Source organism: Podarcis pityusensis (assembly GCF_964106645.2).
Source record: "Podarcis pityusensis genome assembly, chromosome: 15".
Lineage (NCBI taxonomy): Eukaryota > Metazoa > Chordata > Lepidosauria > Squamata > Lacertidae > Podarcis > Podarcis pityusensis.
In genome coordinates, this window is record NC_138040.1 from 34,469,124 (window position 1) to 34,488,649 (window position 19,526).

The 19,526-nt window shown below is 43.3% G+C and overlaps 1 long non-coding RNA gene across 1 annotated transcript; it reads right to left on the bottom strand.

The window, feature by feature from the left end:
* Positions 1-12,153: 12,153 nt before the first annotated feature.
* Positions 12,154-15,892, bottom strand: LOC308464623. Its single transcript, XR_013980115.1, has 3 exons — positions 14,524-15,892; positions 13,014-14,493; positions 12,154-12,744 (listed from the first exon to the last, which is right to left on the bottom strand). It is a non-coding gene; the product is annotated as an uncharacterized lncRNA (long non-coding RNA).
* Positions 15,893-19,526: the final 3,634 nt, after the last annotated feature.

Sequence of the window (19,526 nt, forward strand, 5' to 3'; positions counted from 1 at the left end):
TCTTTCTGAAATCCATAGTTGGGATTAATCACAGTTTAGAGTCCCAATGTGACAGTAACCTGCAGCTAATCATTTTTTTTACTGAAAATTCCTTTGGGGCAGAGAAGAGGGGCAGTGTACACGAGCCCAAGGCTTGCACAGGTTCATTCCCATTGTGATAGGCCATGGTTTCCCACTACTGAATGGGACATGTGCATTGGAATGTGGTCTTTTGTGGCATGTAGATCATAAACTTCACAGTAACAGTATTACTACAGGTGTAAGAGCTGCCTCCATTCATGTCAAAGGATGAAGAAAACCCCCCTGAACACCCTTTCTGTATGGAATATACAAATGCATGTATCAGATCATTGGTCTTGTGTACTGGGAATCTACGCCGCATTTGACACCAAGTACGTGGCTCAAAGCTCTTATCTCCCTCCTGCGTGTTGCATTAATTTACTCCACAATAGTCAAGTTCCATGGTTGATTACTGTATGTAGAAAATCTCGCCAGCTGCAGCATGCACACTACATGGCGCTGTACTGCTCATGCGCTTGCATCCACATGCATGCGCACTAAGGTCAGAAGGCCTCTAGCGAACTTGGGAGATTTCAGATCTGGAGAGCCAGCAGTGGGGACTGAAGAAACCCAACAACTACATTGGACATTTTTCGGAAAGCTGTCTCCCCACTAAGAATTTTTTTTCCCCATCCCCAGCAAAATAGGGACAAATTAGGGGTTGTGTTTCTTTTAGGGTCTGGGATCAAAATAGGGGGTCCTCTCTGCTTAATAGTTGGGGTGTGTTCTATATATTTAATTATAAATTATAAACCCACTCCCTTTTCTGCAACGAGGCCCTCAATACACAATTAAATAACACTGGTGACAAAAAACTAAAAGATTTAGGAGCTTCAGCAAAACAAACCACAACAGCAGGCAGGAAAAACAACTTTCAGGCACCTGAAGAACGTAACAGCCAGCTAGGCTTCTCAAAGGAAGGAGTGTCACAACCTTGGCACCACTACTGAGAAGACTCTGTCATGGGTCCCAGCCAGCTGAACCTCTGAAGCAGAGATGGGGAACCTCAGGCCTGGGGGCCAAATGTACCCACTCCCAGGCATCTCTGTCTAGTTGTCATGACTCTTCCCAGACCATACACCCTCCCAAGTGTCAGGCTTCAGGGACTCGGCTTCCTCCCCCATTTTGGCTGTAGATAAGCAGAACAAAGCGAAAGGAGTCTCTTACCAGTTAGAAATTTTAATGATCACAGAGAGAGAACAAAGAATCCATGTCCTAGGAATGGCGGTGCTCCCAATTAAGGGTTCCACCCACTTCCTCCCTAGTCACCCACTTCACTTCTGTGCCTTGCAACCTGATCTCGCAACCACTGTGCTTTCTGTGCTGCCACCTTATCTGCTGTCCTTGACCTTGGGGAGAGTGGATGAATGTCTTCCAGCAACAGTGAGTCTGGTAACCCTCTCTCTCCCAGTGCTGCTTCTCCTAGTGTTCCCCATCCAGTATTTCCCAGCTTCTGCCTTCTGAACTATGTCCCTCTGCAAACCACTGTTCTAAATCTATACTGTCCTCCTGCTCCTGGGAAGACTCAGGATCCTGATCAGGAGCAGGGGGAGGCTCCCATCATTCCTCCCTCAGTTCAGCCCTCCTCAGCATGGTCCCTGACACCAAGTTACACCCCTCAGCAGCCCATACCTTCCAACATTTCTCCAATGAAAGTAGGGCCATCCTTACCACCTGCCTTGATTCATGCCCTGCCTCCTGCCCCAGAAGATTACCCAGAACGGAATGTGAAAATGTGAAAAGGGTCCCCCACTTCTGTTCTAAAGGCAAAAGTGCCCAGAGCAAGACAGGGTGGTCCTACCATTGGGCGGGGTGAGGCAGCCACCTTAGGCCACAGATGCTGAGGGACAGGGAGCAGCAGCAAGGTGTTGGAGAGCAGAGATGTGGGTAGCTCTGCATCCCCGAAGCCTTAGCCGAGGTGGAAGATGCTGTACCATCATCAGCAGTGTTGAATTAAGTTTCATCTCTGAGGCCAGTCTCCTTCTGTATGGACAGGAGGCATCACCTTGTCCTCTTCCAAGAACAGAAGAATGTCTTGGGTCAACACTGGTTCTGAAATGCCTTCAGTGATGAGCCCAGTGGGTGGGCAGACTCATAGCCCACATCTGCACCAAACATTTAAAGCACTATAATACCATTTCTGACTGAACCAAAATAATCCTGGGAAGCGGGAACTGTAGTTTGCTAAGGGTTCTGAGAGGTGTTAAGAGACCCTCCATTTCCCTCCCTGAGCTATAATTCTCAGCATGCCCTGAAAAGAGGGATTGCTTGCCAAGCCACTCTGGGAATTGTAGCTCGGAGGGGAGGGATAGAAGTCTCTCAACACCCTTAACAAACTATGCTTCCTAAGATGCTTAGGAGGAAGCCATGACTGCTTAAAGTGGTATCATAGTACTTTGAATGAATGGTGTGGGTGGGTCCATGCCTAAGAAGGTGGTCTTTCAAATTATCTGGTCCCAAGCTATCAATTATAGTTGTATAACCGAATTGTGTGTGCTTTCTGCATATCCGCTATCTATATTGAAATTATTGGGACATCCCATGCGGTCGACGGTTTTGTTCTGTGCACACTTTGGAGAAACTCATTTGGCAAGCAAAGGATCCAAGACTCCTCACTTGATAAAATAGAAAGGGGGTGGCATTAATGTGCCCAAAGAAAAGACACAAGCGTACGACTATGCACAACCATTTTAGGTTGCCCAAGCATGGGTTTAGGGACGTGGGTGGCTCTGTGGTCTAAACAACTGAGCCTAGGGCTTGCCAATCAGAAGGTTGGTGGTTCGAATCCCCACAATGGGGTGAGCTCCCGTTGCTCGGTCCCTGCTCCTGCCAACCTAGCAGTTCGAAAGCATGTCAAAGTGCAAGTAGATAAATAGGTACCGCTCTGGTGGGAAGGTAAACGGCGTTTCCGTGCACTGCTCTGGCTCGCCAGAAGTGGCTTAGTCATGCTGGCCACATGACCCGGAAAAACTGTCTGCGGACAAACGTCAGCTCCCTCAGCCAGTAAAGCGAGATGAGTGCGCAACCCCAGAGTCATCTGTGACTGGACTTAACTGTCAGGGGTCCTTTACCTTTACCTTTAAACATGGGTTTACATGTTACATTGCTCAAACAGCAGGGGGACTTATAGCCTTGTAAATGTCATTAGACACTCCCCCAAAAAAACACTCATCATCCCCAGTTTTGTTCACAGGTCAGGGATGTTGGGAGCTGTATGCCAGCAACATCTGGAGTTCCCCACTCCATTAATACAGGGGTGCTGTGTGTCCTTCATTGAGTCAGAAGAAGAAACCATTGCCTTGGTTCATGCTTAATGCTTGACAGTTGTTTAGCACTATGTGAATGGCCACAAACAGACAATCAGAAGCATCTACTTCCATTTTTTTCAATTCAAGGCAGGGAACTGAACCTAGAACTTTGTTCTTAACCTGAGGTACTATTTCTGGGTTAGCGGAGTCTGTAACCTGGAGCGTCTGTAACCTGAAGTGTCTGTAACCTGAGGTACCACTGTAATCAAACAATATATCCTCTCCTGCATCCCTGAACTTTCCTACAGGAAGTAGTACCTCGGGTTGAGTATGGATGAGAATGGAAATTGTGTGCTGCCACAGGCAAAAGCGCACCTCAGGTTAAGAACGGTTTCAGGTTAAGAACGGACCTCCGGAACGAATTAAGTTCATAACCCGAGGTACCACTGTAGTTTTCTTGCCATTGAGGTGAGAAGGCGAAGACTGGTGGGGGGTGAATCTAAAAGTTCCCTCTGGCCCAAAAGTTTAAATCGCTGTAGGCCATGTGATGCCCTCCATATGTTCTTTGGATCCAGCTCCTATCAGCCCCAGAAGGGGGTGGGCAGGCCTGTCAGTTTCAGTTCTCTGTTTCTTATTTTGCCTCTCAGAGATTCATTGCACCACATTTTGACAGCAATCTGAGAGATGTATAAATTTTTTATCCTCATGAAAATTCATCTGCATTTTGGTGTGAGTGTCACCTAATAAACACATTTTTGCATACAATTTGGACTACTGTCGTACCTTGGTTCTCAAAGTTAATCCGTTCCGGAAGTCCGTTCTAAAACCAAAGCGTTCCAAAACCAAGGCACACTTTCCCATACAAAGTAATGCAAAATGGATTAATCTTTTCCAGACTTTTAAAAACAACCACTAAAACAGCCATTCGACATGAATTTTACTATGTAATGAGACCACTGAGCCATAAAATGAAAGCAATAAACTATGTGTTGAGTCACACAATCAGTCAATCGATCCGTAGCTGAACTGGGTTCCACACAGTCACAAAAACAAAACAAAAGAGCCGCAAACACAAAAACGCAAAATAAATAGCAAAAACAGACAGACCTCAGCTTAACAATCAAAACGGAAGTGTGACACTCAAATTGGAAGTGTAACACTCAAAACGGAGCACGTTTGGCTTCTGAAAAAAGTTCACAAGCAGAAGAACACTTACTTCTGGGTTTGCAGTGTTTGGGTTCCAAGTTGTTTGAGTACCAAGGCATTTGAGAACCAAGGTGCCACTGTAATGCATTCATCAATTTCCCCTACCAGAATGCAATTTTGTATGTTATTTTCACAAATTTCTATGCACAATTCCCCTTCATCTGTCAATTTTTGTAAATGTTGTTTGGTTGGACAAAAAAAATTTTGAGACATGCAAATTTTGAAGGATGGCTATGTTTTGGTTCTCATGTTGTTTCCGAAAGTGCTAATTAGGGAGTTTTCCCTTCAAAAGCAAACTGGATTGACCCCCACCCCACAAGCCATAGTGAGTGCAAAGTCCTGCCATTTGCAGAGTTCTTCATCGAGGATACATCATATAATGATTTAAACACATGCCTCCCCCCTGAATGGAAAGGGATCTTTGGGAGGGGGGAGGCAGTGAGAAAAGCAAGTGCTCAGCACACAGCTTCCTTTGGGATCTACCGCTGGCCGTGCTAATTAAAAACCAGCCAGCAATTCTGCTGCCAATTTGCATATCTGCCGCTTTGAAGCGATTATGAATATGCATAGCAGCTCTTCAACAGAGATACTGGCCTCTTCAGAACATCTCCCAGAAAGCACCCTAATAAATTATGTGGAATGTACCTTGCATGACTGGCAATGATGCTATTTTTTATAACCTTCATCATATTGCAGCGGCAGCAGGGAGGGGAAGGGGACATGATTTAAACACATAAAGAAAGGGGAGCCATAATTTTTCTCAGCACCACAGGGTGCTAAACCACAGGAGCCCATCAAATTTGCGCCTAGCATCGCCGCCTCTTTGGCGAGCCATTTTTAATCTCTGCATTTTATCTCCTTGCATTACCAATTGCCAGAGGCTGCCAGACTTGCTTTCAATAAGCACCCCTCTCTCAAAAAGCAAAATAAAAGTCCTTGCACTATTTGTGCTCGGCGATAAGAATCCTTTTTGCAGTCAGCACTGATAAAAATCGTTTGCATTTGTTTCACTCTCTTTCCCTGTTACAGTGCAGGGAAGGAGTAAAAGCTTGTGCCTCCCTTGAAGTAACACGTAGGACTCAGCTACGTTAGTCAAAAAAAACAGCTTTTTTAGCATGTTATAAACATGCAACACCAGATGGCGCTGTAGAGCAAAAACATTTTCTATGCAATTTTACATAGCGTTTTCTTTTTCTTTTGTTATAACAATTTAATTTCTGACTTATTTACAGCATTTTCCCCATGTGTATAGATCCACACTCAGACGGGGAACTAGATGAGAAGTAGCTCAGTGGCAGAACTACTGCTTTAAATTCAGAAGGTCACAGGTTCAAGCCCCAGCATCTCCAAGCCAGACTGTTAATGCCCCTGCCTGAAACTCAAGAGAGCCGCTGCCAGTTAGTGTAAGACAATACTGATTTAGCTGGCCCAACCGTCTGTCTCAGTAGAAGGAAGCTTTCTATATTCCTAACAGCTCAGCTGGAGAGAAAGCTAGCCCCTGAGATTCCTTCAGTCGGGGCGATTGGTTGTAGATTGCCTGTGGGGTTTTAAAATTTATTTAATCATTTTTCAATACAAACAACAACCGTACAAGATACTACAACAAAAACCATAATAACACAATTTGACAATTCAGATTTAAATACACTGATATACCTATGACTGCACCCTTTTAACAATATTTTCCCACCTCTCTCTCCTCCCACCACTATCTGCCTTATTGCTTAAATATTCATTCCAGATTTCTTCATATTTATCCATTCTTAATTTGCGTCGACATGCAATTTGTTCACATGTAGCTAATCTGTTCAAATTATCAATCCATGTGCTCAATGGAATCTTTTTGCAGCTCTTCCAATTCATCAAAACAAGTTTTTTTGCCCTTGAAATCTCCCACGTTTCCGGAATATAATTTAGGATTAAATTCAATTCCCCTAAATAACCTGTGTTGTAATTCAGTGGGACCATCTAGCCCAGCATTCGGTTCCCACAGTGGCTGACCACATGCCTGTGGGAAACCCACAAGCAGGAATCAAGCAGAAAAGCACTCTCTGCTCCAGCAACTGGGATTCAGAAACATTCCTGCCTCCAACTGTGCCTCCATTGTGGCTAAGAAGCCTCCCATTGCCCTCTCCTCCATGAATCTGTCTAATTCACTTTTAAAGCTGTTATGAGAATTGTAAGGTCTAAGATATAAAATAAATGTTCATAAATGTACCAGGCAAACACATTCATTGAAATTGAAATACTTTATTGTCACTTGTACAACTTGTATAAAGAAGGCTGATCGCCGAAGAATGGATGCTTTTGAATTATGGTGCTGGAGGAGACTCTTGAGAGTCCCATGGACTGCAAGAAGATCAAACCTATCCATTCTTAAGAAAATCAGCCCTGAGTGCTCACTGGAAGGACAGATCGTGAAGCTGAGGCTCCAATACTTTGGCCACCTCATGAGAAGAGAAGACTCCCTGGAAAAGACCCTGATGTTGGGAAAGATGGAGGGCACAAGGAGAAGGGGACGACAGAGGAAGAGATGGCTGGACAGTGTTCTCGAAGCTACCAGCATGAGTTTGACCAAACTGTGGGAGGCAGTGGAAGACAGAAGTGCCTGGCGTGCTCTGGTCCATGGGGTCACGAAGACTAAACAACTAAACGACAACTTGTATACAGTGAGATTACACGGGCACCCCCCTCTCAGCTCTCTTAGTCTTAATTCCCCTCGTTTACTGACGCACACCCACCAAACCTGAAAGTCAGTTGTCCTGTTGTTATCTTTTCATTCAGCAGCCTAACAGCCCACGGATAGAAGCTGTTCTTTACCCTGTTGGTGCAACTAATCATGCTTCTATATTCTGCCTGAGGGCAGGAGATCAAGAAAGTGCCGGCCAGGGTGTGAATCATCCCTGAGAATTTTCCTCACTCTCCTGAGCCAACGTTCTTCCGCTATCTCATCCAGCGGATTCACGGGACAGCCCACAATATCTTGTGCTGTATTCACCACCCTCTGTAGGCACTTCCTATCAGTTGATGTCAAACCAGCGTACCACACTGTGATGCAGTATGAAAGGACACTTTCTATTGTTGACTGGTAGAAGGAGATCATCAAATGTTGATTGGCATCGTTCTTCCACAATACTCTTTAAATATTATATACATAAATATATAATGACCGCTGCCCACATCAAATGGGGGGCACCTTTTGTGAGTTTGCGTGCGCACACACACACCTCGATCCCATACAGCTCCCAGCAGTACAGCCTAGATACGCTGTTGTACACCAGAAGGTAGCTAGCTACCTACCTCTGCCAGTTACCCAATCCCAGCTGGGGAGGCGTTGCCAGGAGAGAGTTGGCCAGGTAAGGGGAGGGATCGCCCAACCCACACAATGTGGGCATAACTTACTGGGAGTTCTCAGTCGCCTTCAGAGCTTCTAGAATGAGGACATAGCTGGGGGCATGAAGCGGTGACCCATGCCCCCCCCCGTGGCGGAGATCCCAGGGTTCCCCGTTAAAGGGGTTGTTTTGAGGGGAGGCATTGGCCATACGCCATTAGGTTGTCATTGTTCTCCCCTTTGATGGGGGCAAAATGGGGGGCAGGCTCTCTGCTTGAACAGACATTCTCCAGAGCCAATCCCCACATATCCTGGATAACCCTGATGTTCCCCAGATCCCCGGCCAGAGACTGGGAGGGATAAACGCCCAATGCCTAAGCCAAGGTCTCCCTACGCCTGAAGTTTTAATAAAGTTGTGGCCAAATTTTAATCCCATAACATGTTGTCTTGAGTCATTATTCCACACGGGTGTCGCCCAGGGTCGGGGAGGGGTCTCTGCCTGTCCGCACAAACCACATGTCTGAAAACAGTACAGGAAAACAGCCATTTTGACTCTTTCAGTGACCTCAAATATTCCTCTGCAGTTTGGATGGAAATAGGAAAAGCCTACACATTGTCTCTGTGCTTACAAATCGTGCCTTAAGGGCACATTTATGTAGAATAGAGTGAGCCTGTGACTTGGACTCAGGAATTAGGTATTCATCATCACAAAAGAATGGTCAGGCTGTCCAGGTAAACCCATTAACAGGTTTCCTGCCAGACAGGAATTCTGCTATAGGCCGCCCCTATTCTGTGATATATGTATGATGTTTTGGGGGGTGGTCTTGAGTTACAAGGTGGGCAGTTTCAAAAGTCTTTAGAAGGGCTTGCACACCATTGTTCTGGGTTCCTTCTCCCTCCTGCATGAGTGAGGACCTTGTTGCCACAGTTGAATAAAGATCAGGCTTACTAGCTGCTTTGCTTCTCAATATTCTCTGGTTGGCCTCTGTTATTTTCTCCTACTGATAGGGAAACCTACATAAGGAGGCTCTTGGGTACCCCATAAGGGAAAGGGAGCAGTTTTTTCTTATAGCAAAGCAATCTCGGTTTCATTTATCTCTCCTGAATCTTCCAGCATTCATCATCATTGGATGTCCGCAACATCTAGTGTTGGAGGGAGGGAGAAAAAGCTTTCTCTATCCACTTCCTCAGTGCCATGCATAACTTTATAAATTTCCATCACACAATTCTTGCTAGTCTTTTCTCTAATCTAAAAGCCCCCAGATGCTGCAACCTTTCCTCATAGGTGAGTTTCTCCATCCCCTCCGTCATTTGGGTTGTCCTTTTCTGAACCTTTTCCAATTCTGCAATTGGGTGCTGGGGGTGGAGCAGTCGTCTGCTGGTGGGGTGCCTTAGGTGAATCCTGCCAATAGCTCTTAAAGCTATATAGACATATAATTTTGGCAACTGTGTTTTTTGTTTTGGGGGGGGGGGTTGGTTCTTGTTTCATTTCGCTTGAAGAATATTATTCTTGGCACACCAGTAGTATTTTTATAAACGTTGTGGGCTTCTTTTGAAGACTGTAACTGAAAAGCAAGATTCAAAATGGTGATATTCCACATATACCTCTATCCTCCAGCACCAAAACGCAAGTTGTTGTGGAAATAATTGTTTCAAAGAAATGATAGCCATGTTCAAATATATAAAAGGATGTCACATAGAGGAGGGAGAAAGGTTGTTTTCTGCTGCTCCAGAGAAGCGGACACGGAGCAATGGATCCAAACTACAAGAAAGAAGATTCCACCTAAACATTAGGAAGAACTTCCTGACAGTAAGAGCTGTTCGACAGTGGAATTTGCTGCCAAGGAGTGTGGTGGAGTCTCCTTCTTTGGAGGTCTTTAAGCAGAGGCTTGACAACCATATGTCAGGAGTGCTCTGATGGTGTTTCCTGCTTGGCAGGGGGTTGGACTCGATGGCCCTTGTGGTCTCTTCCAACTCTATGATTCTATGAAAACCCATTAAAACTCAATTAAAACTGTGTTTCTATGTAGCTTCAGAGCTAACTGCCTGCCCTGTCGCCATCTTGACTGGAAGTCTGGTGATATTCGGTATTAGCCATTCTCAGGAGCGACTCCTTGAAATGAATCTACCGAGTTTTATATATATTATATATATATATATTATAGAGAGAAGAAACACCATGATGTGTCTGCAGCAGCACAAGCAGACACTTTCATCTGCCCCAGCTGCAACAAAACATGTCTCTCCCTCATCGTTCTCTACAGACTCTGCAACCTTCCAACAGCTCGACTTCAGCCCCAAAGGAAACAGACAGGTGCCAACATGCAAACACTAATTCATACCAAAAGGGGGAGGGAACCAGAGCAGTTTGCAACACTTGTATATAAACTACACAATAAAAACCATGAATAGTTAAATTAAGAAAACAGGTGTCTGCTGTGGAAAGAGGTATTCTCAATTGCCTGCATAAGCCTGACAGAAGAGAGAGAGAAAATTCAGCAAGCATTTGAGAAGTTGAAACAGAAGGTGCCTGCTGAATCTCTGTGGGCAGCCCACAGCACTGGGCTGATGACACTAAAGACTCAGTCCCTTGTTGTTGACAAATGAGCCTTCCAACTTCAGTGTTCGGGTTGGGATGTAAGGGTTCAGGCCATCCCTAAATTGTTCAGGGCTGTGTAAATTAATAAAAGGACCTTGAACCTGGCTGGGTTCAAGGTGGGCAGGCAGTGCAGATATTTTCGGTGAGAGTCTGTTGGATACCAACCAGTGTCTCTGGATATGGTCATATGAACAGGACTATTATTTGAAGGGTTGGGGGTGTCCTTATTTCGTTCTGTTTCTGTGTTACCCTTGCAAAGCAAGAAAACCTTCATCCTGCAACCTTGTGTGGATTATGTGCCTGTCTAAATGCCCATTTATCAAACCAGGGCAAACCTGAAACCATAGGTGAGGTTTTTGGGACCGGATGCCGATGTGAAGTTTTCCTTTCTGTATGTAGCTCTGTATGTGATGAGATCAAGGCTGATTATTTCCAAGCACCTTTGATGTGTGGTTTTTTTAGCCTGTCTAGAAGCAGATTATATAAGACCCAGAAAGTCAGAAATTGTTTTCCAAAGCATGCATCAGAAATAGAGGTTGCTGCGGAAACAGACACATAAATTAATGTCACTGCTTTGAGAACTTGTTGGTAAACAAGTTACCATTTGATATCGATTCTTTTTACATATATATAGATATATAAAAGCCTAACTCCAAGCAGCTCCAGTCAGGCTGTACATTTTCTCTTTGAGCTCCCAACTTAGCCGATGACCTAAATAGAGGAAATTGCAACCACTGCCCAATCTACTACATGGAATAATGTTTGCACTGTTTCAAAGAGACATTCTAGGGAGTTATTTGTGATTATGCTTAACAGGCTTATTTATGCCATGCAAACACTTCAGCTATCTCTGTTTGTCAGGGACAAGCCTATCGTTTTGGTCAAACACTCGGTTTTTCTTTTGCTGCAAAGCTGAGATGCCCTCGGTAAAATAAACAATCCAATTACACAATAAACAATAAAATACACACACACACAAATCATAACAGGATCTTCTCCAGATGTTGATGGAACACACCATATATTTAATGCTCACACAGAGACACCAAGAATCCTGGGGACTGTCATATGTTAAGAGGGCTGGGAATTGTAGCTATGCAAAGATAAACTACAGTTCTCAGAATCCTTTGGGAGAGTATGCTTTAAATGGATTTTGTGTGAGCAGCCCTGGTGTAAAACGTCTGCCATAAAGCTTCACTGTGTGTGTGTTTTTATGGATGTATCTACCATATTTTTCTGTGTGCAATTTTAGTCAAAAATTGGGGGTCGTCTTATACAAGAAAGAAAGAAAGAAAGAACATGGCGAATAGAGATATAGGACTCTCTGCCTCTGGTCCTGACTCCACACATTTAATGTAACATTTATCTATGGCTAGTGCTTGGAATGGGCAGTGTGTGTGTGTGTGTGTGTGTGTGTGTGTGTGAGAGAGAGAGAGAGAGAGAGAGAGAGAGAGAGAGAGAGAGAATCCTGTTTGCACTTGAAGGTGAACTCACCTAACTCTCATTTTGCAGAACAATATAGTAAGCACGTTTTGAAATTTCTGCTTCTCCAAATTTTGCAATTCAGTTCTCCAGCCAAGCAATGTGTACAAAAATGCATAACATATTAGTCAAAACAACGTACCAAAAATGCCTTACATGAGGGGAAATTGCTTTGCAGAAATGTGTGCGTTAGACAGAACTGCATACAAATGTGTTTCTGTTGGGTGAAATCCGCACAAAAGTGCTGGCAAGTTTTCCTAATTCAGTTTAGATTTTTATTGAAATTTATAGCAAAAACAATCACAACATAGTACTACAGAACCGTTGTAGAGGCTAACATCATAAAGGAGTGGAGACCAGCAAAAAGAAGTACCTTACAGACAAAGATTGGTTTCAAATTGGATGGCAGACCATGTGTTGAGATTCCTGCATTGCAGAGGGTTCGAATAGATGACCCTTGGAATCCCTTCTATGATTTTACAAGTGAGGTCCTGGCTGAGAGCGATGAGTCAATCCAGAGGGAGGGAAGAGTTGCCGGAGTCTGAACTGGTTCATCCTTCGTATTAGGATCAGTAATAAATTGAAACCACACCTCTTGAGAATTTGTCCTTGCGTATTTCTTAGTTCTTTGACCTCATCTAACACCAGCTGTCAGCCTCTGGCATTCTAAGCATTAGCAGAAAGACTAGCAAGATCTTTCCAGTTTCCAACCTGACAGCCACACACAATTTCACCCTCAAGTCCTTGTGTACTCACACCTCCCCTAAAAATACAAAGAAGGGCTTGGACAGAATCACATACCATAGGTTGCTGCACAACTTGACTGTTAAGTTGTAGGTGAACATATCAGACGACACAGCGATTCTTCAAACAGCTCTTGTTTATTCACAGGCCAGGACAGAACTGAACTGAAGGGTTCAGCCAGCCTGCTTATATAGCGCTCCACTAGAACGCAACAGTAACAATTTTCTGTAACTATCCAATCACTGAACGTCACTTTCGATCCCTGATTTGCATATGTGGACCTGAGTGAAAACTATCTACAGTATCCCCCTGCTGGCCCAGGGTGAGAACTTCAGTACATAACATTGACTAATACAAGTGAATATCATTTTGCACCCAGTACAAGCCTAAATGAGATCAGGTGCCCTTAACCTGACAGCGCCTCCAGCACATTGGCAAAAGGCTCAGGTTTATGTAGTTCAATCTGACTGGAGTCCAGTATCACCTATGTATTAGCTTTCATCCAGCCTCCCTGATTTTCGCAGAGGTTCAGTGAGCAGTGCGCTGACATTCACCTCCCAAAGAACTTAATGTCCTACCCCATCGGGGTATGAACAACCCAACAGTAATTTATAGATTGAAGAAAGGGCCCCTTTGCCCCTTCCTCAGCGTATTGTCACCTAATCCCTCAAATAAAAGCCATGAACACAGAGTGCCTTCAAGCGATATAACAAGAAAGAGACAATATTTGTACCTTCTGGAAACAAAAGATTATCACACCTTGCCACACCTAACCCGCTCAATCTCCTATTATAGGGTTACCTTTATCAAACAGATCCTGCAACATGTGTAGCCCTTTCGTAGACCAGCACAAAATCTGAATGTCTGAATATCTTTATCTGCATATCTGGTGTTAGGATTATCTAAACGGGGAGCCAATTTTTTAGCCCATTTCTTCTGAATTCTAAAGGACATATTAAGAAAGGGATTCGCCATATTTCTGATCTGAGTGAATTAGAGAGGTTAAAAATGGCATCAAGTTAATCCTGGGAGAGGTGGAAGTTGGCTCCACCAACACCCATCATCGAATCTAATTACAGGAATTGTTTACGTTGACTGACAAGACTCAAAACATAACTGCAAAGTAGGGAATCCAAACCCTCCCTTTTGGGTAGGTGATAAAGAACTACTTTACACATCCAGATCTTTTACCCTGCCCCAAACATAGTTTGCTACTTTTACAGAAGCCAGTCAGGAATCTATATAGGGAGAGTTTAAAACAGGGGCATGAATTTTAGGAGGATCACCGTCTTTAGGTCTGCAATGCGACCAAGACAAGTTAACTGAATTCCACCCAGTGATTTCTTTTTTAATGGGTTTTGCAAGGGTATTAAAATTTCTCCTCCATAATTGATGCAAATCTTTGGTAATGTGGACCCCTAAATAATGGAAACTGCCAAAGGAGAACGAAAGACCCAGCAAAGCTTTCAGTCAATCGTGCACTGAAAAGGGGATATTATTCCACAAACACTCTGACTTAGAATAATTAATTTCTAAGCCTGCACAAGCTTGAAATTCATTGAGATGTTTTTAAAGACCTGGAAGAGCCTGAAGTGGATTGCTAAGCGTAAGTAAAACACCGCCCATCACAGGCGCATATGTGTGATGTCATGCTTCCAGCATGCATTGTGCATGTGTGACATCATGCATGTGATGCATGACACACCACAAAATTGCATCGGCTGGGGGAGGCTGAGCACAGAGGAGCCAGCCACTGAACCGCATTGTGCTCAGCCCTGTGCTCAGCTTCCTCCAGGCTTCTTATTATTGAGGGGGCCGGCCACCTGCCAGCAGATATTGAGGGGGCCAAAGACACCTGCGCGCCTAGGAGCTGGCGCACCTGTCACCAGTGAAGAGGTTTATCACATGTACCTTGTTATTCACCTTCATGCCTAAAATCTCCATGCCAGATTTATCAACTAGTATTTTAATTGCAATAGCCAAAAGGATTAGGGTCATGGGGCACCACTGTTTTGTTACACAGGGCAACTTGATCAGAGGAGAATCAAAGGCACGAACTCAGATCGTTGCAAGAGAGGTGGGAAACAGTGGGCCAGAGTTTAATTTCTCAAGCGAAGTAAGTGGGAAAGACCATTTGAAGTGATCAACTTAGCAAAGTAGAAGAGGTTTGTGCACATTGCTATGGTTTGTCATGTTCAAGACCCTTTGAGTTCCATCAGGGAGTTGTCTTCGTGGCATAAAACCAGTTTGGCCTTCTGCTGTGTAGCTAGTAAAAAAGATATTCAATTTCATTGCCAGTAAAGAGTCTGGCAACTTGATTTGATAATGCCATGGGACAGTATGATCCCAGGTACTCCAAACATTCACAGGGTTTGGGAATAAGTACCTTACAAGATTTGCACCAAGTTCCTCAGACCAACCCCCTGTGCAATATCCTTAAAGAGATTCTGGAAATCTTTCTCTAGACGGCACCAACCTTCAAAAGGTGTGGACACCTGGAGCTTGTATTCCGAACCAATTCCCGAATGCCCCAAATACCACACAGACTGATGCCAGTTTTCCTTTTTAAAAAAACCTTAAAGTTCAGTGGGGGCAGGCAGAAGGAATCAGTGAGTGGGGGGTCATTGCAGAGTTCCCCATCCTGTGGGGAACACTGGCCAAAATGCATTAGGTCCACAGCTGGAGGAATTTCCCAGGGCAGAGGTCTGATACTTGCGTGATTTCCCACAGCCCTCCGGCAACACCTTTGGCAATAATGTACATCAACTTTAGTACTTTCATCAAGTTGTTAATTGTTGCACCAATCACACCCTGTCATTGCAGTCCCCTGGTATTTTCTTTTCTTTCTTTTTATTTAAAAACATAAAGAGAGAGGAAGAGACAAGGTACCCAAAGCAATAGTAAATTAGAAAACCGACTGACACAGCTGCAGACCCACTGCACTAAAAGACAGTATCATTTTACAAAACTATTGTAGAAAATCTAACATGAAAGCATTTATTCAACAAGAATTAAATATGGAAAGGCTGAGAGCCACAGTGAGCAAAGATCTGTTTCCTTCCGGAGAAGTGACAAATAGACAAAAGATCAAAAACAGACCTGAGTGCAAAGAAGAAAGAAATCACCAATGAACTCGACACAATTTGTCTTAACTCTTTGAAAAATATAATCCCCAAAGAATAAGCCAGGACCTATGAACTGAGTTGGAGGGAGAGAGGTTATTGAATTTAATAATAATAATAATAATAATAATAATAATAATAATAATAGTTTGTTTGTTTGTTTGTTTGTTTATACCCCGCCCATCTGGCTGGGTTTCCCCAGTTACTCTGGGCGGCGCCCAACAGAATATTAAAAACACAATAAAACATCAAACATTAAAAACTTCCCTAAACAGGGCTGCCTTCAGATGTATTCTAAAAGTCAAATAGTTGTTTATTTCCTTGACATCTGATTGGAGGCCGTTCGACAGGGTGGGCAACACTACCGAGAAGGCCCTCTGCTAGGTTATTATTATTATTAGGCGCTTCCAGACTGTCACTATATTGGGGTGGGATTCAATCACATAGTGGCAAGTTCAGTTGTTTTAGCAGGTGTTGCACAACAACCCCCCCCCCCCAAAAAAAAGATCAGACTTCTCCTGAAAAGGAAATTGATGGGAAATTGCACTGGAAAGTACGGGATAGCAACGTCATCTAACTTCCTCTCAAACAAATCCAGATGAATGCTTATTGAACAAACAATGTGGTTTATGTAAAGGTAAAGGGACCCCTGACCATTAAGTCCAGTTGTGGATGACTCTGAGGTTGCGCACTCATCTCACTCTATAGGCCAAGGGAGCCGGCGTTTGACCACAGACAGCTTCTGGGTCATGTGGCCAGCATGACTAAGCTGCTTCTGGCGAACCAGAGCAGCGCACGGAAATGCTGTTTACCTTCCCACCAGAGCGGTACCTATTTATCTACTTGCACTTTGACGTGCTTTCGAACTGCTAGGTTGGCAGGAGCAGGGACCGAGCAACGGGAGCTCACCCCATCGCAGGGATTTGAACCGCCGACCTTCTGATCAGCAAGTCCTATGCTATCAGCTCAATAAACACTCTGGAAGTGCAATTTGAGGAAATGGAGGGGAACAGCAGGTAGGGATTTTCAAGCAGGAAACCAGCATGAGACTCCAATCCAATTCAATGCATTTCTGATCAGAGGTCCATAAATAGCTTTTCCTCCAAAGGAATACTGACTAGTTTGAAGCATACTTCTAATTTTTAAAAGTGTGTTTATTGTGCTTGATTTGGTACTACATAGTGCCGTAGATGTTAAGAGGCAGGGAAAAGGAGAATATGAGTTGAAATCGTTTTGATTCTAGCAGATCTGTATACCCTGTTTGCCTTATGGCATTACCTCTCACCTAGAAACCCACTGTTTTTTCCACCTTTGAACTCTTCACCTATCTTTATCAACCAATTAAGTGCTTAAAACAAGATTACGACTTGCCCATCTGCATCTCTGCCCTCTCTGTTTTGCGAAAGAATTAAGAAAGTAGAGCAAGGGGTCAGATTAAAAAGGAAGTCAGAAAATATGCCAGTAACCTGACAATAATTTCAAGGCAGGAGAAAGGATTATTTCTGAAGATCAAATAGGTTAACATTATGATCAGGAAAGAGACGTGAAAATGAAGCAAATATAGGTCCCAGACTAGGAACTGAAATTCAGTTTGAAACTCAAGCATCCTCTGAAATTTGCACTTCTCTGAATTTTGCAGTACAGTCCTCCAATCAATAAATGTGTACAACAATGCATATACTAGGGTAAAGTGTGCATAAGATGCACATGAAATAAGAAAAGAAAAGTCCAGTAGCACCTTATAGACCAACTAAGTCTGTTCTGGTATAAGCTTTCATGTGCATGCACACTTCTTCAGATTTGTCTACCTGAATCTAAGATGCATATATTAGTGAAAAGAACATAGAAAAACGAATTATATTATGGGAAAATGCTTTACAAAAATGTTTATATTAAGCAAAAAATGCATGCTAAATATGTATAGTAGGAGAAATTTGGGCAAAACTGCTGATGAGTTTTCATGGGGACTTTTTTTTCCTTTTTGTTTAAAAGAATCAAACTGATGTGGAAATGTGGAAAACTGGCCTTAAGAGTGGGGAAACGAGAAACCAAAGTCAACAGATTCACCCATCCCTATTGAAATTCTTATTGTCCGTTTTTAAAAGACTATTTTAAAGTTAACCATTATCTACAAACCTTAAAAAAAGCCCTACTGTTAGCGTGAGACAAGACTTCAGGTGGCAAATGCTGCATAGTGGCAATAGCATCAGCCCTTGGGCTTCTCTCCTTGAGTCCGATAGTCGGTCCTCTCTATCTGAGGTCACAGGTAGGCATGCCACATGTCCTGTCCTGGGCCCCCTAAACTAGCCTGCTGCCCCAAGTGTGATAGAGGATGCTCATCAAACATTTCTCCAATATCCTGTAGGCTTCCTGATCTCAAAAAGGCCCAGGGGAGGCGTTACCTTATGACATCTTCCCTGAAATCTATTTGACGTGTGAGCAGCTGGTGTCTGTGGGCCTACCGAGCACCTGAGATCAGTCCACTGGTGGTTTTGCTTTTAACTTTTTTTTTTTTTAAGAAAAATAATTACAGTATTTTTCCATGTGTAAGACGCCCCCATGTATAAGACGCCCCCTATTTTGGGGACTCCCAATTAAGAAAACACCCCCTCAACACTACCCATGTATAAGACAAGCCCCAATTTTAAACCTAATTTTTTGGTATAAAAAACCCCCCTGGTCTTATACACTGAAAAATACGGTATATTGCTGCACTGACACTCGCTAACATCCCTTGACGACCTCAAACATAAGATAATCATGAAAGAATCTCTGCACCCCTTTAACTCCTATATCAGGAATGTGCTGGAAATGTAAGGAAAAAGGAGGAACCTTTTACCACATGTGGTGGACGTGCCCCAAGGTAAAAGACTTCTGGAAAAGGATTTATAATGAACTGAAAAAAGTGTTGAAAAACACATTTATTAAGAAACCAGAAGCCTTTTTACTTGGTATAGTGGGGGGGTGGAATCCCCAAAAAGGGTGTTACTTTTTTTCTGTATGCCACAACAGCTGCGAAAATATTACTAGTGAAGAACTGGAAGAAACAAGATTTAGCAACTATCGTAGAATGGCAGATGAAGATGATGGACTATATGGAAGTTGCCAAACTGACTGGGAGACTCCGAGACCAGAGAGAAGAAACGTTGGAAGAAGATTGAAAGAAGTTTAAAGAATATTTGAAAAAAATCTGTTAATATTTAAATCTTAGAATTTCTTTGGACGTGGTTATAGGCTGCAGGGTTAGAAGTAGAAGATAGTGTATCTTAAAATAGTATTATTTGTAAAAGATAAAATGTGAAGATTTTTATGGTAAAAGTAAGTGTGATAAAAATGTGGTTAGAAATTATGATATATGTAATCTGCTAAAGATGAGGTAAAATGAAAATCAGATGGGGGGACTTGGGGAAGCTCACCTAACAATGTCTAGAAAAAAATAGGGATAAGACAAGAATTTGTTTGTATTGTTTGTTTTTCTGTTTGTGTTGTTTAGTTGTGTTATAAAATGAATAAAAAAATTGGAGGGGGACACTCCTATATCAGGAGTGGGGAATATGTGGCCCCCTCAACTCTCATTCACCACAGCCAACAATGATGGGTGTTATTAGTATAAAAATATCCATTGGGTTACAGGTTCCAGCCTGGTCTTAGCTCCTTGCTCCTCTGTGGTTTGTTGCAGCAGACATCACCTGCAGGCACTGCAGTGTCATCCTATTAGTTCCTCAGCCCAGTGA